The 23,555-nt window shown below is 39.1% G+C and overlaps 1 non-coding gene across 1 annotated transcript; it reads left to right on the forward strand.

The window, feature by feature from the left end:
- The first annotated feature begins 21,884 nt into the window (after positions 1-21,884).
- LOC114208943 (U6 spliceosomal RNA) lies at positions 21,885-21,991 on the forward strand. Its single transcript, XR_003609190.1, has one exon. It is a non-coding gene; the product is annotated as a U6 spliceosomal RNA (small nuclear RNA).
- The last annotated feature ends 1,564 nt before the right edge of the window (positions 21,992-23,555 follow it).

Below are 23,555 nucleotides of genomic sequence, written 5' to 3' on the forward strand. Positions count from 1 at the left end.
TATTTATGTCAAACCTTGTGAGACAGATAAGATGATCCTAAGCCGGTGCAGTATCAGCAGGAAACCTAAAGGCCTCTTTGTTAACCACTCATGGAGAAAAACCATGTGGGGTATGAATTGGCCACAAGGAGATTTGAGTCCTGTTTCCAATGTCATTTCATGATGACCTTAGGCCATAAAACTTTGTGTCTGCGTCCTCATGCATAGAAGTTCAGTTGTAAATCACTATTGATCTTGTGTGACATTCTATTTAATAAAGAATTAACATACAGATATATATAATGCAACTTACACATTTAAAAAATGAATTCAATTTGCAATTATCAAATAATTTGAACAAATATCTGTGAAATACAACTGGGTTGACAATATATTTTCTTATATCAGTCGATTTTTTCTTGCTGGTGTAGAAACATGATGAACAGACTCCAGACTCACACTTACTGGATTTAAATCTCAGCTCAGCTGTGAACCTTTGCAAAAGTTACTCTGCATTTTCACGCCTAATTCCGCTTCTCTGTAAAATGGGATAATGGGGAAGACTGTCTTTTTTTTTAAATTTTTTAAAGATTTTACTTTTATTTATTTCAGAGAGAGCGAGAGAGATCACAGAGGGAAAGGGAGAAGCAGACTCTCTACTAGGCAGAGAGCCCAGTGTGGGACTTGATCCCAGGACCCCAAGATCATGACCTGAGCAGAAGGCAGATACTTAACCGCCTGAGCCGCTCAGGCGCCCCAATGGGGAGGCCTATCTTGAGGATGAAATGAGTTGATGTATGTAAGGTAATTAGAAGAGGGTTGATACATGGTAATCCCAATATAAAAGCTAGTTCTTCTTAAATTCTGGGAAATATTTTAATATCAATTGATCCATCTTGAATTTCCGTGAATAATTTACTCACTTTTACTAAACACTGAGGCTTCACTTTACTTTGCCTTGTCATTTTTTTCTTTTGCATAATAAGTTTACTTGAATTATACTAATACTTTCAGTCATTTTTTGGGGAGGAAATCTTGAGAGCAGTCTGTTGATAATAAGGAGGTGTCCATCTTTCTGTGATATACTAATATTCCCATTTGTAATTTTGATGATGTGTATGAACTGGTTATTTTGATATGTGTGATTTTAGTTGTGTCCTGTATCACTGACAGTGTAAACCTTCCAAAGTGAGACGAGAAGATGTGATTTGTGGAGAGTCATTTTTGGGAAAGAATCTCAGGAAATGGTGGTAAGATGGCCACACAGAATGAGCGAAATCCCATGATATCTCTTAAACTCTATTGAAACATTTTTTTAAAGGTAGTTGAGAGTTAATGACTGGATGTCTAAGGTGTTACCTGGCTTGCAGCAAACTTGAAATGCTTTACCTTAAAATCTAATTCGCTAATGAGTCAACTCCCCAATATTTGCTAGATAATTTCTGAGTGCTGGGAAGTGTGAGCAAATTTTGCATGCTACTTCATAACATCTTGGCATTAATATAAATAGGGCATTAATTTATATAACATGGAAAGGTGCAGCACTGTATATCCCAAGATTACAGGAAGCCCAGTTTTAGAAGGAGAGACAAATATATTCTGATGTTCCTAATATCTTATACATCAATTAAAATGTGTGTGTGAAACAGATAAATACATGCATTTATCTGTATTTATATCCACATCTGTGTGTATATATTTTTTTAAAGATTTTATTTATTTATTTGACAGAGAGAGACACACTGAGAGAGGGAACACAAGCAGGGGGAGTGGGAGAGGGAGAAGCAGGCTTCCCGCGGAGCAGGGAGCCCAACACGGGGCTCGATCCCAGGACCCTGGGACCATGACCTGAGCCGGAGGCAGACGCTTAACGACTGATCCACCCAGGCGCCTCCTGTGTGTATGTTTGAATGAAAGCAACTTGATTGTAGATTTTGGCAACAATATATAGAACCAAATATTCTTAATAGATTCTATTGTTTTGGCTTAATTTTCTTTAATTAAAAAAAATTTACCATGGTTTTATTCTATAATATCTTTTTTATTTTAATGAAAATTTTAAGGCAGTATTTGGGAGACAAATCAATTGAAGCCATATGGTCTGTGAAGTTTTTTTCCAAGTTCATTATTTGCTAACATAGTCTGCCATACTTTAATGAAACAGAATACAGGGGTTTGGACAAGGGCCAACTGGCAATAAATTTCTCACATTCCTATTGACTCACCTAGTTTATGGGTTTTAAAACATTGTGAAATTTGCCAAGGAAATCGTGTTTGGTCTAAATCTTGAACATGTAATAGAAAGTAAATGAGAGTTAGATAATTTGAAATTAATCAATTATAGGAAAATAAGAAAAGTTGAGACCTTATAGATACCATAAAAGACTTTAAATAACTTAAGTCTATCATATTTCACTAACATTTAAAGGTTGACTTATCAGTGACCTGCTGACAGCTTCTGTCTTTGCCCATGGTTAATGAGTAATATGCAATATGAGATGTAGAATATCGATTTGCTTTTTGTATTAAATAGAAGAATATTTATTTTCAGATTATTTTAAATTAAAGTAAACAATACTTTGAAGTTGGTAAGTTCCACAGGAAAAACTGAGTGTTGGATGTCTCAGTGAACTAGACCCATTGTTCAAACAGTATATTCAGTTTTATATTGTCGGGTGTGGTCGATGAAGCTTTTCAGTGTAAAGCATATGCTTTCAGCTGTTTTATGAGAATTACTGCTTAAAGCAATGATATGAGACACTTGATCCATAATCTTCTATCATATTTTCATCCTTGGAAATCTTTTCAACTGATGATGCTCTATGTAAGCTCCTCAAATTATTCTAAGAGCAAACATTATACAATTCTGGTAGCTTTGTGCATCTTCACCATCACTGTTAAAGTATCCATACTATTATAGTTTGTTTTCCTCTCCAGGGAGATGTAGAAAAGAAAAATCTTATGGTGAAAACTACCAAGTTAATGAAATGGATAATGTAATTGGCACATTTTCCAGTGTAGTGTTTCTAAGATACTTAACAAAGGTGCATTTTATTTTTACCTCATTATGTTAACAACTTTTAACTTTTTCCAAAAGTTTGTTGTGTTTATTAAATATTTAAAAATGATTTTAATTTCAAAAACAAAGCTTTTAAGATATTTATCTTGTGTTAGGAGAGCTGTTTTTGATTTATGATTAAAGAACTCAGGAAACTAGCCAATACCTGCATTCATTTAACATTTACTCAACAAATGTTTATTGCTACTTTTTTGGCACTTTGCTCGTGTAGGATAAGTTTTTGAGCAAAAGAGATAGAGACTCTCCTTTCCTGAAGATTATAGTCAATTGGATGACCATGCACCCTCAAAGTCTGCATTCTTAATTTCATGTAATTAGAATTTAGAGAGTCATATGTGACTAGTGGCTACTGTATGGGACAGCATTGGGTTGGAGGTTGTCAGGCCAAGATGCTGACAAACTACCAAGGAAGCTGATGCAGTGAGCCAGCTACAGACGATGAAGACGTGGTTTTAGTCAATGGCAGTGGGAATGAATATGAGAGGGTGTGTTAAAGGTATTTTTAGGGAGAGAAAGAGATCTGGGTGACCACCGTTCTCTGTGTGAACAGCCAAGTCCACTGCAGCATTATTCAGCGATAGGGGGCGGAGGGTACGTGTGAATCAAAGATGACTCATTACCTTTGACGTAAAGAAGAGAAGAAAGACCAAGATGGAGACGTGGGTGAAGACTGATACTGGAAGGGCAGACACAGAAAACCAATAATCCATGAAGGAGACTGTTATGTAGATGATTTAGAAGGAAATTCAGAAACTGTGGTGTCACTACTTCCAGAACACTTTCAACGAAGGGTGAAGGTTTCAAAGTCAAAAGTCATGGCTGAGTAGAATAAAGACGAAGGACTGTCCAGTGGGTTGGGAGTTTGTGTCAGAGGTAACCAGGCGCAGAGTCTATTCGAGATGTAGGATCTCTATGGGATTTAATGGTTGAGAAATAAGCTCTTGGTAAAGGCAGTAACATAAGCTATGTCTTCTAATTTAAACTTTTGGCTTTATACTAAAAAATAATTAAATAACCGATATAACTCAATCACTCTTTTATACAAACATCTCTCAAACAACCTTCTCTATTAACTTATTTTCAGCAAATATACCAAATATTCATCAGAAGCATGAGAGAATCTCAAGGAAGTAACTCAAATAAGGAAGCCTTGTTCTTATTTATACAAAGGGGAAATAGAATCATTGCTGCTCTTTTCTCAAATGGCAATTACTATTTTGAGCCTATACATTGTCTCTCTTCTGCATACGTGTAAAGCTTTAGAAGGTGTTTCTTGTCCTGGGGACCATCAAGACTAATTCTCCTGGCAGGGCCAGAGTCTCACTCCAATCAGAAGGGTTTAGATACTGCTGACAACATCTAGCTAAAGGAACAGCAGCAAGTCAAACCATTTTAGGTGGTTTTAAAATTCGTGATTGGTCTTCCTCTTTACCATTCTATGAAGCAAGTGGGCCAAAGCCTCCTGCAGGAGGTATGGCAGCCGATGCCCAGAGTGGGGCTCCTCAGGGGACCTTCTGGTACTTACTGATAGCTTATAGATTAGCCTATTCTTTTATGAACAGGTGAATGAGAGGCATAGACAAAATAACAGTGACTAGATAGCATGATATAGCTGCCCCACTCTATCCCAGAAGCACAGGAGGGCAGAAGGAGATAGCCCTATGTGAGAGCGCAGCTGTGGAAGTTTGTTCTAGAAGTGATCTACTGCTCTCGTGCCCTGTGATATTTTCCCTGAACCTTCCCAGTGGGCTTCTTCTGATGATGGTGCCACTTCTCAATGGCAAGAAAATGTCTGTGTACTTTGGGAAGGACTCTCATACTGTCACAATCAAGGGAAAAACATCAAATCGTGGTTAAAATGTTTAGAATAGTATCAACTAAACTGGAACAATGGCCAAAGATTTATTAACTCCTAATACTCAGACTACAGTCTGTAACATTTTCCATTTAAAGGGAGAAGAAATCCTCAGAGAAATGACTAATTCCAGGAGCAGTACACAAAATGAGCCTGGAATAGCTCATTCCACCAGAAATCAAGATCGTTATGAACGACTCCCGGGGTCAAGACCACCAAGGTTGTGTCATTCGAACTCAATCATTAGTAAGGATTATGACTGTAGTGCATTGAAGAACATCAAATATGTTTTTTCTATGAATTGAATCTCAGGGCAAGCAACTTGTTGCTAGATAAGCAAGGGTTTCCCTTTATGGATTATTCCACATAGTAAATGAAGAAGGCATGACAGAAGTAGAATGTTATCGCCTTTTTTTTTTTTTTGCAACCCTTCATGAAATAATGAGTCCACATGAAAATTGTCAATGGCTGCAAACCTCAGGGAAAGAAAAACAACGAAACATTTTGTTACCCTGGTGAATATACACCATGCTATCTGTGGAGTATTATTGCCCCAAACTCAAACCTCATCTGATCAATTGTCAATTCTAATCTACCAATTTACTGGTTCAATAAAACTATGGTGATATAATAAACAGAGTCCAGGCTGGGGGACATTCTGTAGAACAAATAAATCGGCTCCTTCAACAAATAAATAGTGAGCACAAGCTAAACAGAGCAAAATGAACAACACAAAAGGGAGACACTACAGATTGCAAGTAAGCATATCAAACAATGGACCTTAAACAAATTATATAAAAGTAATTTTTTGCACTTGGGAAAATTTGAACACTGCATAAATTTGTAAACATAATATGGAGTTGGTTAATATTAATTTTAGGAGGAGAATAATATAGCTATTTTTATATTCTTACCTTTTGGAGAGACACCTGTAATGTTTAAGGATGAAATGACATGATGTCTGAAATCATGCTCAAAGTCATTTGGAGGACAGGCAGAGTAGGTGGGGGATATATCTTGTTAGACACCAGAATTTTATGTATACCCACTCTTGTCCAGGGGAGTCAAAGGTCACACTTAGAGTGTGTGTGTGTTTAGAGGAGACTGCGACCAGGCTAATGTGAAGTGGTGGAAAACTGTGTCCACGCTTTCATTTGGATATAAATCCTCCTTTCTATTCTTGTCTATCTATTAATAAGAGTCCTTCTTTCGTGCTGTAATTTGGATTTGGTCCATATGGTATTAGGAACTGCTATTTTCTATTGTTCCCCGAATTTTCTTGCAACCTGAGTACTGGCATTTATTTTTATTCATGTTATATTGTCAGTAATGCAAAAGTGATTTCACTTTGAACCTATTTTAATTTGTCAGATGTTCTGTTCTTTGTCAGAAAGTGGGCTTTCTTCGGCCCACTTTGTCGGATTCCAAAATTCTTTCTTAGACACCAGGTCATGAACTTTTGTTAACTTCTCTATTCCTTGGTAATCAAAACACTTCACACAGGGAACATTGCGTTTATGTTTTCATGGCTTGGCAATCTGACACCTCTACAGTTCATGGTCACTAAACTCAACTGATTCCTTCAAAACTGCCTGGCTTTTTGCCCATCTTCCTCTGCTTGGTCTGCTCTCCAGTTCTCCAGAATAGTTATTTCAACCATTAGAAGCTCTCTTCCAACCTCCAACCCTCCCTGAATCTCAGCAGTAGACTGCTCATGCTAATTTACCTGAAAAAAGAGAAGTTATAATAGGAGTTATTAGAGAGGAACTCCATCCACGTTCCTGCATCCATAAGTAAATATAAATATTTGGTATCCATTTTCTACCTCAGCTGTCCCTCTCCTATTGGCAAATAACGGAAGCCAATACCTCCTCTGGTAACTACTCCATTCATCTTTTTAAATCCACTTGTTGATTATCTTTCCTCCGTGTTTTCAGCTTTTCTCTCTCTACCTGGTCTGCCCACGAGTACTGAAATATCATTCAGCCTCTTCTGTTTTTTAAAAGAAAGTGAAATGACAGTAACTCTGCCTGGATGTTGCAAGATCGTTCCCCGCCCCCGTCTAGTCGTGGCCGACCCTGAAGGGGAGAGTGCAGCCGCTCCTCGCCTCACTCGCCCTCACTCCTCAGTGCCAGCCCTTGGGCTCTGCACCATTACTCAGTGGAGTCTGACACTTCCAGGGGACCCAGAACACCAAGTTCCATAAGGCCAGGAGCGACTTTCACCCACTGCTGACTCAGCTTTTCAGTAACACCCAACACTGCTGACACTCCCACCTCCTGGGGTGCTCTCCCTGGGGCATTTCTGACCCCGTTCTGTCTGCTCTGTCACCAGGCTCCCTCCTCCTCCAGTACCAGGTCGTCTTCTGCCTGTTCCCTAAGCACTGGGGTTTCTCTGGGTTTAGTACTAAGCTACCCTTTCTTCTTATTTCACTCTCTTCCAGGGCAATCTCATCTATACCTACCTGCAGCCTCCATTACTGATACTCAGAACAGTCCCAACTTTATTCTCTTGCTGAGATTCTTATTCTAAGTGCCAAGTTTGTATCTTCAATACATGGGTGGCATTCTCCACGAATGTTTTAGAAGCATCTCCCTCAGAGTAACCCTAAAATTAAACTCATGATCTTTCCCCACCTGCTTAAGACACTGCAAAGATCCCCCTCTATTCATCATCCATCAAATGTCTTAATTAATTAAAAATAGTTTGCCTCAGATTCATTCATATATATAGTAATTGTTGCTTTCTTGCAAAAGTCCCAGGAGTTAGCTATTAAAGTGAAAATGGAGTCCTTTTTCTGCTAAACCAGAACAAAAATCTCTCCTTCAAATCTGGCTATCCTTATATTTTACTGGAGTGCTAGAAGATAGGAATTTCATTTTAGTTCAATCCAATGTGATTTGTGTAATTTACAAAGTGTCACGTTGCAACTAGCTAATATCAGTCATAAAAGACTATGCTCTTATCTTTGGAATTAATCAATAAGGTAAACCTTATTTTTGGAATTGATTTCTTCCATTAGCCACCTAATACAGCCAACAGTTACATTAATTTCACCTCTACCTCTGAGGAGGGTGCTGAAACAAGTGGTGAAGGGAAGTTAGCAGTTTGAGGCTTTTCTGCTTGGCATCTTAGAACATTCCTGAAGGTCAGATTCCATTCTTTTGCCTCCAAATAACTGGGGTTAGGTAAAGGCAAACTCTTGCCTTTTAAGTAGTCAGAAAATTGCGATGTTCAGCAAACACTTACATGATAGATTTCTAAAATGCTGTGGGTCGGAGGCAAGGGTAAGAAAAAAATGGGAATTTACTATACAACTTATTTCAACTTGAGTGTGAATTGGCTAAGATGTAATGAAAATAAAATTGCACTGAGGGAATCAAAATATCTAAATTTGAATCCCAGGTCTGTCAAAAGACCAAGGCTCTGCTGAATCCTGTAGCAATGCCCTGCCTCAGTTTCTCCAACCCAAAAATGATCAAATACCCATTGACAGTTAATGTGTGTGGAAGTGGTCTGTAATTACAGTGCTATAAAATTATAACCTATTATTCTTTTTTAAAGTCCATAGATAGTATACTAGGCCATCAAATAATCAGATTTAGCTTCACTCAAGCTTAACGTTTTTAAAGCTTCTTGATATGAAAAACCTTCCATCTGGATATCCCGGGGGAATCCAGAGATGATGAAAAGCCCTCCTGAATCCCTGTGCTGCTGACAGTGTCAACCGAGGCAAACCAACCAACTCGCAAACAAAGCAGACCTGGGCCTTTTATAATCATCCTGTGGGACTCTGCCCCAGAATTTTATTCCAAAGCACATATTTATTTTCATTTGTCATCTTACTTTTACATTTTGGTTCTTATAATTTCATTTAATACAAGGATGCCAAACACAAATATCTGCTGTGAGATGCTTAGAAGAGAACATGCTTATTTTTTCTGGTTGAATATTTTCCAGCTACATAAAAAATTCTACAGGACAAAGTTATCACTAATTAAACCAACCTTAAAAAAACGATTACGGCTTTATTTCATCCCTATTTTCATTGAGACAGTGGATGTAGTCTGTTCTATTCTTTCCATTTATCTGATTTCATTCCAGTTGGGGAGGCCCTGGCCCCCTCTCTCATGAGGGGTCTGAGGCTCACTTCTCAGCAGCTGATGGTGTGAGAACTTCCTCAGCCAGCCCCCTGCTCTCCAGGAGATTTCCTTGTGGTGGTGGCATGTTGGTCATTATGTCCTGTGTGCTGCACCTTTACTGCAGTTTCCATGGCATAGCCGATGGGAGCCCTTTTTTTTGTTTGTTTTTTTAAGATTTTACTTATTTATTTGAGACAGAGAGACAGAGAGAGAAAGCACACGTGCACACACGTCAGTGGCCGGGGGGGACAGCAGGCAGAGGGAGAGGGACAAACAGACTGACCGCTGACTGGGGAGCCAACTCGGGGCTCCATCCCGGGACCCTGGGATCATGACCTGAGCTGAAGTCAGATGCTTAACTGACTGAGCCACCCAGGTGCCCCTGATAGGAGACTTTGACCTCAATCTGCTACTTTCCATCAGTTGGTTAAGAATTGGTTAAAAACTCTGAAAGCAGGTGCTGAGCATAATTAAGCTTCTCCAAATGCCCAGTGGATACCCCTAGAAATATTACTAGGCTTTAACGATCCGATCTTTCAGCAGTACTCGTTGGTGGGTTTTTGTTCATTGGCCAGTATTTCACTAGCTTTCCATTTATCAATCCATTTAATAGGAAGAATAATCGTATTTTGCTTACCTGCTCATATATTCTTTAAACTGCTCAGCATGTGTAAGAATGTCTGTAATTTTGTTACCAAAATGAAATATTTATTTTAGCACCATTTTGTTGCCTAATAAAAGTGTAGCTTCTTCATTCTCTCACTCGTTGGTGGGGAACAGATCCTCAGCATGTTACAGATTTTTGGCTACTGTTAGAGGACAGTCACCGAAATATATGCTATAGGTTCTTTTCCACACAGTGGCTAATAAGCATGTACAGTAGTTCCAGCTTACCTTTGAGAAATGAAAACTAAATGTAAGGAATACCTTTTACCCACAAAATGAGGAAGATTAATAAGAATACTAATAATAATGTCAACGAGGGAATTTTAGACTCCTGGTAGGCATGTAAGTTTGAACAAACTTTCTGAAAGCAATTTGTTAATATGTATCAAAAGCCTCTACCCTTTAACTCAGCAATTCTGCTTTTAGGAAATGATCCCAAGAAAGTAACTGAACATGTTCATACAAGGAAACAACTACAAAGAAAGCATTACAGTCTTTTTAGGATAGACAAAAATGGGAATGATCTATGTGTTCAATAGTAGATGGATAGTCAAAGAGACCATGGAACTGTTGGACAATATACCCATTAAAATGTAGGAATAGAAATAAATTTTCTGACTTGGCAAGACAGGTACATCGTGCTGTTCAATAGAAAGAAAAGTCATTAAACAGAATGGAGAGATTTTTTTATTATTATTATTTTCAAATATAGAAGTGGTTTTCTGTGGGCGGGTGGTTGATGGGTGGCTTTGTCTTCCTTCCCCTGCTTTTATTCCCTTTGCATATCTGCATTTTATTTTGTAAACAATAAACACATGATAGTTTTTAAGTAAACTGTTAGGGAAATAAATATTTTTAAATAACACCTTTATACGGAAAAGCTCATCCATCTCTTCTTCCTTCTCCTCAGTTCCCCTCCTTATGACAGCCACCAGCTGTGACACTTAATGGAGGAAATTCATGTCGCTGGGGTTTGTCTATCGCTATGTTAAAAGAACGCAACTCATTGGTTACCTCAGTCTCAACCTTATAAGAAAGGAAAAGGGGAGATGAAAATAGAAGATGATATTCAGATTAGGGAGAATCAGTAATTTGTTGAATATATAAAGTTGTTCTTTACAGTCACTGAGGAAAGCATTAAAATGCCAGATACTTTCTGAAGTTGGATTTGTGTTAACAATGCAAATAAGTCACCAATTAATTTAATAGGAAACTCTTTAACTAAGCAAGGTCATTGTGAATTTTTTTTTCTCACTCAGTAGCTCAAAATGTTCAAACAGGCATTTGAGTAACAAAGCTTTACCCTTTTATTGTATTTAAATTTCATTAAATTATGTGAAGTCATTTACAGTCTTGGCATCAAAGTTGCTGAATCATTTTTTGGCTTATTTTGGGCAGCGTGTGGGATTTTTCTTCAACCAGTCTGTTTCAGTAACAGTGTTAGAAGAGTTCTTTCAAATAGTTTACTTTGTTTGTGTTTTATCTAGGTTCTCTCCTCCCAAATAAATAACTTAAGTACAAATAACATTTATTTTGACCCATCTTCTCTTCTGAGACCAGACAAAGCCTCTTGCCCTACTTGGATCCATGGGACATTTCCAGAATATTGAGAGAATGGCATTCTTAACTATCCATTATGTCCTTTGAAAGAATTTCCAATGACGGCCGTGAGATTCTTTAAGCCTTTTCAGAACATTTCAGCAAAGTTAAATTTTCTAAATTTAGGAAACATTTATTTGCGCAAAGTCAATTGCAAATAGAAAGTGGGGCTATTGTTGCAAAAAATAGAAGGAAGAGCGTATCTTCTTCAGCGCATTGCATCTAAAAATGTCAGAGTACTGCTGCAAAGATCACTTTCAATGAGATTTCATTTGCTCTTCATTACAGCCACATCAAATGCAGCTCTGAGTGCAGGGAAAAGCACCTGGTGGATGTGCCCCTGGAGGAAACTGGCTTGTGGTCCACAACCCCCTCCCTCCCAATAAAGCTTTCTTCCCAACAGCCTGGCTTTAAATCTGTGGATTCAGAGTTCTCTAGCTGCGCATAAATTCCTATTGTCCTTAACTAGAAAAACTTACCCTCCTCCAAATCTCTTCAGAAATGTGGCCCCAAAGTCCCCAAAGGACAGTTTGAGTTTCTCAACATCTTTCAGCCAGAGGAGAGCCCTAAATGCAAACTCCGTGCCTCAAAGACAGTGGATGAATCTCTGGAGGATTCAGTCAAAAAACACTGAATGAATATACATGTGTATTTTAACTAAGCACCTATTTTCTTTTGTTTTCATGGTTTACGTGATTGTAATGTGGAAAATGATGTATTTGCGAATTAATCTAGTTATGTCTTAATGGAAATGACAGTTAACTTCTCAGCAGCCTTAGCTGAATTGTCTACCTTTTTGATGGGGTTCAGCAAGACTCCTGTGTCCAGAAAGAACAATAGTAAAGACAGGATCCAGGGTCCTGTTGAGAGATCTGTTGTGAGACCCCAGCACTTGTAAGCCTTTGTAACATACTATGCCATAATTATGATGCCAATTTCATCAGTTCTACTCAGAATTTGTTGATTTGTTCAATTCACTTCCTTGGCAGAATGGAGCCAATCAGTTTGAATCTGAGGCACAAAAACATCACTTTCCTTTTCTTTATAATCATGTGTGCATGAGGCATATACTCCCTTCCCTGATGCCCATTGAGGTGGGGTTTTATACATTTTAGCAAGCTGGGTTTACTGTTCCATTTGTTTGTTTCAGGCAACAGTTTCACTATGACTTTCTATTTGTGGAAAGGGGTCTGGTCTTATAGAAAGAAGACCCAGAATATATCCATAATGTATAGAAAAATGTGGCTTTGAATAGGCCTGAGAGTCTCCTCTAAGGGGAAGAAGGGGAAGCAAAAAAGGGAGTTAGTTATTCCTTTAAATAAGATAAAAAACATAACAGCTGACATTTTGTGTTGGTGGTTTAAAATTTTACTAGTATCTAGAATCCCATCGGTGGTCCTAAGACACATCTAGTGCACGTAGGTAAAAATGATGCAGCTCACAGAAGACCAGCAGCATCTGGAAGAAGAGAACTTTTATTTAGCGGGTTGAAAGCATGAAGTGAAATTACAATCCACTCCATGATGTCATAATTTGACTAACAACTAAAACGCATCTCATTCTACAGCTTCTGAATTCAAGTCACATCCTTTTATAGTCTCCACAATTTCCTGAGTTAAATCACCCTCCCATTAATTCCTTGTTGCATTTGCTCCATCCTGTCTTCTTGAATAATGAATCAGGGTACGGCAGATGGATAACCATCCCTCGAACAATGTCTGAGCCTTGCTTCTTATCTTCAGAGGCTGTAGGACATTGCTGCTAGGCGAGGAGACAATTCTGAGCTCCACTGACTTGAGCCTGACATTCAGGAGAGCCCCACCTGGCACAAGTTCCGAACCAGGGTCATGCACAGAGAGTGCACATGTCTTTGCTTACAGCTCCAAAGGGTTCACTGGGTCTCTTGAGACCCAGCATTCCCATTCTCCCTGAGATTGGAATTCAGGTCTCTTTTATGGACACAGTTTTCACTTCCTAAATCTAGTATTACTGAATTTCTTGATGAGAATTCCCTGCTCTAAACATAGCTCTCTAAAAACAACACTCTCAGCTGGATTTTTACCGGGCCATCCAGTAGAAAATTATAAGTAAGAATCTAGTAGATATTATAGGTAGTAATTATTGGTTTGGAACTTGGTTTGAAAGTCCTTGTCTTCCCCCCAAAATTGACACAAAACAAGAATAAATGGTTTGCAAAGAAGGGAATACAAACGGCCCATAAATATGTGAAAAGATGCTCAACTTCTGTGAAATCAAATTAATTCACATGAAAGCATAATATGCCGGTGCCTAGTAATAGATTAGCAAGATTTTAAAAATTGATAAATCCTAGTATTTAGTGAGGGAAAAGCAGGGAAACAGAATCTCAAGCACATTAATGACTATATAAGTTGGTGCAAACTTGCTGGAAGGTAGTTTTGAAATACACAGTTGGATTTCAAATACAGGTGTGGAAATTAAAGAAGACCAATGAAATGAAAGCAGACAAAACTACTTAGTATTGTGGGGAGTCGGGTACCCTTGCTTGTGTGGCAGCAGAGACTCAGAAGAGAGGGTCAGCTGTGTGGTGGAGGAAAGGGCGTGTGCCCTGAGCGGAGGCTGTGAGAGGGCAGGAACACCAGGTGGGCCCACCAGATGTGGGGCATCTTATGTGATTGCCTAACATTTTCTCTGGTTGTTCCTCAGTTGGAGGGAAGGACAAAAATTAGGGAAGCTGTCAGTTATTAATAAATTCCTGTCTGTTGGGGCGCCTGGGCGGCTCAGTTGCTAAGCGTCTGCCTTCGGCTCAGGTCATGGTCCCAGGGTCCTGGGATCGAGCCCCGCATCGGGCTCCCTGCTCCGCGGGAAGCCCGCTTCTCCCTCTCCCACTCCCCCTGCTTGTGTTCCCTCTCTCTCTGTGTCTCTCTCTGTCAAATAAATAAATAAAATCTTAAAAAAAAAATCCTGTCTGTTTTAGGCTGACTGTTAGAGAGATTACTATCTGGCCTCCTGGATCCATTGCTAAATGGTCTTCCTCCCTCCAATTCTGACTTCTGCCCCATAGACTGGCTTCCCGGAATGGTTGTTGTGAACGATGGGCTGTTTTCCTGGCACGGCAAACGGGGGGACAGATTCCATTTTTATTCATGGTCTGACAGTTGTCTGTTTGTGTATTCAGTCTCTTGTAGGAACCCAAAGAAGGAGGTAATCAAACTACAGTTTTATTAAAGAAAGTATTTGTTAGGTCACAGAACAACTGGTGAGAATTATTATTTCCAACTTAGCATTATTCTCGGCTATCGCGAAAAGCTGAAGCAATGGTTTTTGATTTTCACAACGATACATATCTCTCTAAAAAGGAAGTAACAAAGGGAGACATCATCCCATTAGCACAACATAAGGATCTTCTTTATAAACTGCCATATGAAGTGTTAGAATCCATGCTGATAGATCCCAGTGCCCACAGAGCACCAGGAACACAAACCAGAGAAACCAAAAGAAAACCAAAGAAGATGAGGTGTGTTACGTTGCTACAGGTGGGAAGATGCACGCCATGGGCAGTCACGAGGGGGCTCAGTAAGAGTGTTAAGTGGGCTTGTCATACAGTTTGGGCTTTTGATTTTGGGGGGAATGTAAGAAAATTAATTTTGGATTGGACACTGCCAGCAAGCAGAGGTGATCTGATGACTGAACATCTTAACACTTGTTACAGTAGAAGAAGAGCAGTGCAGTGGGGCTTGAGGTGTGATTGGCAATTGTGCTCACACTGGCCAGGATAAGACATGTTCAGTCACTTTTGTGGGACCATGGTGTCCTTGTTTTAGTTTTGTTCCAACATGGTCACGGAGTGATGGCATCTGATGTTGGTATTCTGTGAAAGTGTTGGCATTCAGTAGGGAACCCCATGACCCAACCTCATGGTTCCCAAACAGCGTGCAGAGATGCTCTGAGGCGCCACAGCACAATTTTAAGGGCACCCTGGAGTAGTTTAAACTTTTGAGGAAAGCACAGTGACATCCACTGGGTGTCCCATAAGCGCCACCATATTGTTTGTACCCAACAGTGTAATGCATGCAACGGTTGGGTACTTCCCTCGGCTTAGGGACACAATGGAAAAAAACCAACCGGGACACTAAGGGCACTAGGAACTGAGTGAGTCTAAGAACTTTGGGTTTGCTCTTACTTGACAGGCCAGACAGTGGGCTCCAGCTCTCAGGGCTGGGGTGTTCTTCCTCGTCCCTTTCTCTTTCCTTAGCGCTCAGCAGGAGAAGTTTGAAACTGTGAGAACTGCTGGTCCAGACCTGTGCTGCAAATATGGTAGGCACTTGCCACCATGTCTATTTAAAGTTAAATTCAGAAACTTAAATAAAATCTAAATAAACAGTTCCTTAGTCACACTGACCATACTTTAAATGCTCAATAGCCACATCTGATGAGCGGCTACACCATTAGTCAGCACAGATAGAGATCATTTCCATCCCTTTAGCAAAACCCACTGTAGAGACAGGTCAGAGGGGCTCACTTCTCAGACTATTTTATCTGTGCCCACACACTGGTCTAAGTCCTGTGGGTCCAGTCATTCCACCAAATGAAGGTGCCATGTATAAGCGCCTACTCTTCCCATTCAAGTTTTCACATCCGCTAGCCAAGATATGCATTCTTAAGCATGGAAGTTGCCAGGATCCCTCTCCCCGCTCACAAATGGAAGACTGGCAAGGAACCCCCTCTCCATATGTTACAAACAACACCTCGGGCTGCAATATTTGCCTTTGTATTATTTCAACACCGTCTTGAGTATCACTCCCCAAACTAAAAGATGTGTACAACGCGCACAGATTCTTATTTCTGCAGTTAGAGCCCGTGTGACAACAAATACCAAACAAACACTAAAACAGATAAACTCATAAACTTATTTTCTCAGCTTCCAGTAATTAGGGGATCAAGACTCAAAAGTTCAATATCAGAGTATCTTTTGAGAAGACAGGCAACCAAATCACTGCCCTGTTTGCTAGCAGACACCTGGACCCCCTGAGGACTCCATGTTGAACTTGACCGGCACTGAGTTTCCAGCCTCTTGGGTCACGCTCCTCTGCTTTCCCCAGGCTTAAACGGCTGGTGGTGATGCAGAGTAGGTCAGGAGCTTAGATGAGGAGACAGGCTGCCTGTCTGTGATGCTCGGATCCTTCGCTTTCTAAATCTGAAAACTTGGGTCAAACCCTCTAGCTCTCCATGCCTCAGGTTACTCATCTATGAATTTATAGATTTAGAGGGAGGAAAAAGGATAACATCTAACCCAAACTCACCGGTGGTTTTGAGGATTAAATGATTCAATGCATGTAAAATTATGCCAGGCATATAATGCTCCTTTCATAAATGTCAGTTATTAGTATTATCATGTGTCAGGTACTGTTAGGTGATTTCACGTGATATGTGATGTATGTCTCATAAGGACAGTGTAAGATGTTAATCTCACTTACTGATAAGGAAATTAAACATCAGAAAATGTAAATAATTCACCCCCAGTCATACAAGTTACAAAGTTGAGATTCTTTGAGTCCTTAACAAGGTTAAGTCTGACAGTAATATTTTTCCAGAACACCCGTAACAGTTTCAGTTACACACTCTATACACTTGCAACGGTTTGTGAAGTGTTGCTCTTCCCTGGTAGACTGTGCATATGGCGAGAACAGGTTCATGTCTGCCTTGTTCAGTGTTCCACCCTAATTTCCTAGAGCAAGACGCCAAAAGCAGAGGGGGCTCCTGAGAAAGATGGATTGAGTGAATGAATTCACAGACAGATGAATGAGTCTGTTGAACCTCGAGTCTGGGTCTTTTGTCAGTGAGCACATATTTTATCTTCTTTCTAACAAGCAAATGATACATAGCTGATACATTCTTCTAGTTCAATGCCCCGCCGTGGTCTTCTCTAATCATCAGAGTTTCTACATAAGTTGTAGTATTTAAAATGCTACTCTAGACATATTCTACAACATTTCTTTTTAAATCGTCCCTAGCAAATCTCTGTCATCTCACACAATAAATACTTCAGTCTTCATTACAGGCTCCCATAATGTTTTTGTTTTGTTTTGTTTTCTTCCTCAAGCCATCAAAACCTATCATCTCTTTCAAGGCACAGCTTGGTAGAGTTCAGTACTTTGAAAAGCATATTTCCTAAACAGCTCAACCTGTGAAAAAGCCCCAAATTCTGTAAGCACAAGAAATGCCAAACACGTGAGCTGCCTCCTGGGGATCCACAGAGCACACTGTCACCTTACAGGTTTGAGAGCCTTTGTGAATGGATCTTTGTAAAGCTTTGTTTATCCCAGAATTTCCAACCTTTATTTGAAGATGAAGTCTTTTCCCCAAGTTATAACTCTTAATTCCTGGGTCCCTTTGGGGGAAGATAGGGGCTACAGAGAAAGGCTTAATTAAAATCCTGGCTTCATCTGGTATGAACTTTGGGAACCTACTGACCTCAGTTAAATCTCAGCTTCTTTGCATGAAAAGTGAAATGACCCTCTTTACCTCAGTAGATACCTTTAAGGAAGGGATGATATAACTCACGGTTAGCATATGGAAAATAGACATACATGTCCACTTGCTTCCTTCTCCTCTCCTGGTAGCAGGGCCATCATGGGGCGGGTGGAGCTGGCTTATATGCCCTTGCTCTGCAGAAGAGAGAATGCAGAGGAACGCAGCCAAGTATCAGCAAAGCCAGCACCCTACTAACTCAACCATTTATCGCCCTTGTCCTCCAGACCTCCTTTGTTTAAGTCAATCTGTAAATTTATATTCAATGTATTACCTTATAGTGAGATTTTTAAAAAAGATTTTATTTTTGTGTGTGTGAGAGAGAGAGAGAGATTGAGAGAGAGCACGAGCAGGGGGAGCGGGAGAGGGAGAAGCAGGCTTCCCGCTGAGCAGGGAGCCCGATGCGGGGCTCCATCCCAGGACCCTGGGAACATGACCTGAGCCGAAGGCAGACGTGTAACGACTGAACCATCCAGGCGTCCCTATAGTGAGATTTTTAAAAGCCTTTCCGCTCATACACTATGACTGGCACACTCACATTGCCAAGCTTCATCCTCTTCTTTGTTCACAGCTCAGTTTAACTTCCTACGAGTTGATGGGTTTTTTTTTCAATTTTGCAAATAAAATACAGAAGTCCTTTGTGACTTTTAGAAAAAAACTAATGGATTTTGCCCCCCCCCCAATTCTATTTCTCTGGTTTTCCAAAGCTATTCTATTTGGGGTGAAAAGGAGGGAAAAGAATAAACATTAAATTTTTTATTAGTGGATTATTAAAGTTATTGCTCATTTTTTAACAAAAATAACATTGGTGTGAACAAAATCTAAGTCAATTTAGATAAGATTTGTCACAGAAATGGATCACGGGTTTTGAAGTTGAGTGACATGTTGAATTGCAGGGCTAAACAGGCAGGATTTAGCTGTGATAAAAACCATGGACTTGAGTGGTGGTTTAGTAATACAGAGGGCACTGACCTGATCCAGGGTTAGTTAGGATGACTAATGTCTGGACCAGGGATTTGCCTTCAGGGTCAAGGAATCCATCATGATCTTTGACTTATACTAGAAAAATATATATATTGTATGTATAGAGAAAATTCCAATCACCTTGAGAATGACACTTCCTATACTATACTAAGTACCATTTTAACTCTGAAATCTCAACTCCATGTAAAGTAAGTTGTTGCTAGGTTATATAGTCTGCAATTAACTGGCCTTTGCCTACTTTTGTTAGAAATTTTGCTTACTTGCTAATATGCCAACATTCTAAATCCATCACTTATACAGAATAAGTGCAATTTAAGCATTTAAGGGGAACAATATCCGCCAAGTGCTGATAACAGTTTAAAGCATTTACCCATAAGTAATGTCAGCAGAAACGAATGTCTTAACTGAGGGGACAAAAGTCTGCAGTGAAGCAAGAATTACCTGGGACACTGGCCTTAAACAGCTCTGCAAACTCAAAGGCAAATGCGCTGTGCGCTACTCACATGGTGGGAAGCCTTTACTTCCCTCATTTTTCTACAAACTCTTAACCTCTGTGATTGCCTATAAAGATTGAGAAGCTTTCTATTTTGGGGAAAAACAACGCATAATATTAGCACAGGCTAGAATTCTATATGTCTTAATGGTGAACAATCCTGAGATAAATCCTGGCTACCTCAACCTTTTATTGTAATTCTGGAGTTAATTTGCTAATATTTAATTGGATGATTTTTTGCTTCTGAATTTCTAAGTTAGATATCTCATGAATAAATTGGGAATATTTGCTCTTTCTTTAAACGTGTTACAGACTGAACATTTGTGTCTCTCCCAAATTCATATGTTGAAGCCCTAATGCCCCAGTGTGGCTGCATTTGGAGATGGGCCCCTTAAGGAAGTAAGGGAGGTTGACAGAGGTCATAAACATGGTGCCTTGATCAATTGGATTAGTGTCCTTAAGAGATACTGGAGAGGTCTCTCTGTTTCTCTCTCTCCCCATGTGCACAAGCACTTGGGAAAGACCATGTGAGAACGTTATGAGAAGCCAGGAAGAGCATTTTACCAGAAACCAAATTGGTTGGCACCTTGATCTCTGACTTCCCAGCCTCCATAACTCTGAGAAAATAAACTTCTGTTGTTCCAACCACCCAGTCCATGGTATCTGTTACGGCAGCCCGAGCAGAGTGAAATAATCTGACATTGAATATTTTAGGTAATATAGGAAATATTTTTTCCTTAAAGGTTTGGTAGACTTGCTAGGAAAAAAAGGAATTTGTCAAGTTTTCAAGGGAAATTTGTAAAAACTGAAAATTATGTTTTCAATTGATTTTATGAGAATTGGTCTAATCAAGTTTTCTAATGTGAGGCAATTTTCATAATGTATATTCTTCTAGAAAACAATCAAGTTGCTTTTTTATTTTTTAATAAAAGGATTTTTTTTTCTTTAAGAAAAACTCCTTTGCATCTTTAGTTCTGGCTTCTTTTCAACTTTTTCATGTTTATTCTAACCTTCTCTCCCTTCCTCTAATCAGAATTAACGAGTGTTTATTTTATTGTTGGCTTCAAAGACCAGTTTTTGATAAACAGTGATGTTTTCAAAATTTCCATTACTTTATATTATAATATTTCCTAACCCCACCCTTCTTTATAGCATTATTTTTGGTTCTTTTAATGAAAGAAGTTCAGGAATAAATGCCTGATCATTTTACTTTCAATGTTTCCTGTTTTCAGATAAAAGTGCACTCAAGGTTATAAATGTTCTGAATCCTGCTTTGAATGCAGAACATAAATTCTGTCATCATTGTTATTTAACTCCAAATAGATGGAGATTTCCATTTTGATTTTACTCCAAGAACCGTTTGAAAAGGCGTTTTAAAACTTCCTCTGTGTTCCACACAGGAGTCACAGAATATGAACTATGAATGTGATTGACTTAATTTCCACTGTTTGGAATTTAATAATTTTTTCATGTCATGAATATTTGAAATTTCATGAATATTTGAAAACTATCGGTATTTTCAGTTTGGTATGGATAGTTTTGTGAATGTATTTATTAAAGCAAAGTTAAGTAGGTTACTCAAGCCTTTATGGTTTTCCCTATTTCTTTTGGTTACAATGTTGATTTCTGAGAAGTGTGTTAAATTTTCCTGATTAGACCCAGATCAATACAACTCCCTTAACTTAAAAAAAATTTATTTATCATGTATAAGAAGCCCCGTGGAAATTGACCTTTTGGGGTGAGCACATTACCACTCCAAACAGAATCAAATATGTGTATCTGAGGAAGGAGGAAAATGAATATTAGCAGTGTCTGCCACAATTTATTCTTATCTGTGAGTGTGTGCACATGTCTGTACTTACCAATTTGATAGTTTTCTTATTTAATTTAATCATGTTTTTCAAATATTACTTAAATATGTTAAGCATGATCAATGTAATTATTATAAGTAACATAGGATTTTACTTTTACTGTGTTTTATATTTTCTATTGCTATATATTTCTTTCTCCTTTGTCCCCACCCCGTTCTCTCTACCTTTATTAAACCTTCCCTCATGTTGGGTTTCTTCTTTTGTTTTCGGGTTACCAGCCAGCACCTGACCTCCCCTTAGCTTTAACATAAAGCTTAATTAGACTCCTACATGCTCAAGTGACAGTTTGGCTGAGAGCTAAAGCTGTGGGCATGACATTTTTTTTGTTTCTCATGGTGTCTATAATTAGCTCATTATGGAAATACTCTCTCATTTGTTTGTGGGATTACATTTCTCATACTCATTGAGCCTTTACTCTGTTCCCATTCACTGGCTATCTAAATGAGGGGTACTTTTGTCTTCAAGTAACAGAAAACTTAACTTGAGGTTTTTAATCAAACATGAGTTAAATTTTTTCTACAGTTTGTGTCTTCTGGTGGCGGTGAAATACTAGCTCCCTGATGTCAGACTGAACATCTCCAGGATTGTGTTGGCTTTCCTCATGATTGCAAGATGGCTGTTGCATGTTCACCATTATGTTCTCATTCCAGGAGGAAGAAAGCACCAACCACATGGGTGATGCATGTATAAGAAGACAAGAATTCTGGTGCTCGTTTCGGCAACACATATATTAAAATCGGAACTATACAGAGAAGATTAGCATGGCCCCTGCGCAAGGATGACACACAAATTCGTGAAGCGTTCCATATTAAAAAAAAAAAAGGAAGAAGAAGACAAGAATTCTTTCAGAAGCACCTTGAAAGATACATTTGCTTATGTATCCATGCCTACCCTCAGCAGCATGAGAGAATGGGAAAGCAAGTATCCAGCCGACGGGTAGTCATATAGCTTCACAAACAAATCAGAGCTTTATTATTACGGAAATATGGGGCAGTGGATCTTAGGTATGTATTTAGCCATATACATCACCCTTTATTTATATCTTCAGAAATCCAAATCCTATGGTGAACCACTGCATGATTTCCAATGTTCCTATATGTTTATGTAAGTTTTTGTATTTTTTGCCATTTTCTCAAAATTGGGGAGAGTGGAATATTGCCATTTTGAATTAGAAGTCTGTGACTTTTTCAAATTTTTTACCTTCAATCTTTTCCCATTCTTTTCATTTTTCAATTGCTCCTGAATTTCTTTTCTTTCTTTTCGAATTTCAGATAAACCCAGTTCTATTTATTCATTATTTTAAAAAATTTTTCTTTGAGTGCAGTTGACACACAGTGTTGCATTAGTTTCAGACACACAGTGTGGTGATTCGACGTCTCTATGCCTTACGCTGTGGTCACCACAAGGACAGCTACTGCCTGTCACCATAAGACACTATCACAACATCACCGACTATATCCCTGTGCTGTACCCTTTACCCCCTGACTGACCCATTCCAAAACTGGAATCCTGTACCTCCCACTCCCCATCACCCATTTGGCTAATTTCCCCACCCCCTTTCCCTCTGGCTACCATCAGCTTGTTCTCTGTATTTATAGGTCAGATTCTGCTTTTCATTTGCTTCTTTTGAACCCGTTTTCTTAATAAGAAACTTGATCAAACCATTTTGATCAGCGTGGGATTAACGTTCATCAGACTCCAGGTCTGCCATTCTCTCCAATGCTTCTTGGGCTGGAATCTTGCTTCTCAGAGAGCGCCACGCTTTTCTCCACTCTTGGCCTTTTCAGATGTTGGGTTCCTAAATAGAACACGCCGCTCTTCTTGCTTCCCTGAAAAACTCCTTTTCATTGTTCAAGAACCAACTCAAGGTCCTTTTTCTATGAACCTTCTATTCCTCAGATGTCCTGGGTTTCTTCTCTTTGGGTAGTCCCAATACCCGCAGGTGTCCTCACTGGGGCTCAGCTCTCTGTTCCCCAGCTGACACTGAGGGATCAGAATTATTTGTGCATCTCTTTATCCCTAGAACTTAGTGAAGTATGTGTAACTGGTAAGAACTCAAATACTGGACTCCATGAATAAATAAATAAGCAAGGAAAATGTCTTCAAGAAAAGTACTTCTCCTAGATTAGTAAGGAATGATTTTTTTTTTAGAAAACAAAACAAATTTTCTAAAATAAGAAAATATTCTGGAAAATCTTACTCTGTGCAGCACTACCTACTTCAAGAACTAATCTCTAAGCATGATTTTGTGATCAGTTGTGAAAGTTCATCTAATCTCTATCTCCATCTCTCTCTCTCTTTCACACACACACACACCCATACACATCACGTACATACAAACTCAAGCAAAACTATGCCTAAATTATCGCATACCTAC

Source organism: Eumetopias jubatus, unplaced genomic scaffold (genome assembly GCF_037043125.1).
Source record: "Eumetopias jubatus isolate StellerSeaLion01/CBP00866 unplaced genomic scaffold, mEumJub1_p1.0 scaffold_16, whole genome shotgun sequence".
NCBI lineage: Eukaryota > Metazoa > Chordata > Mammalia > Carnivora > Otariidae > Eumetopias > Eumetopias jubatus.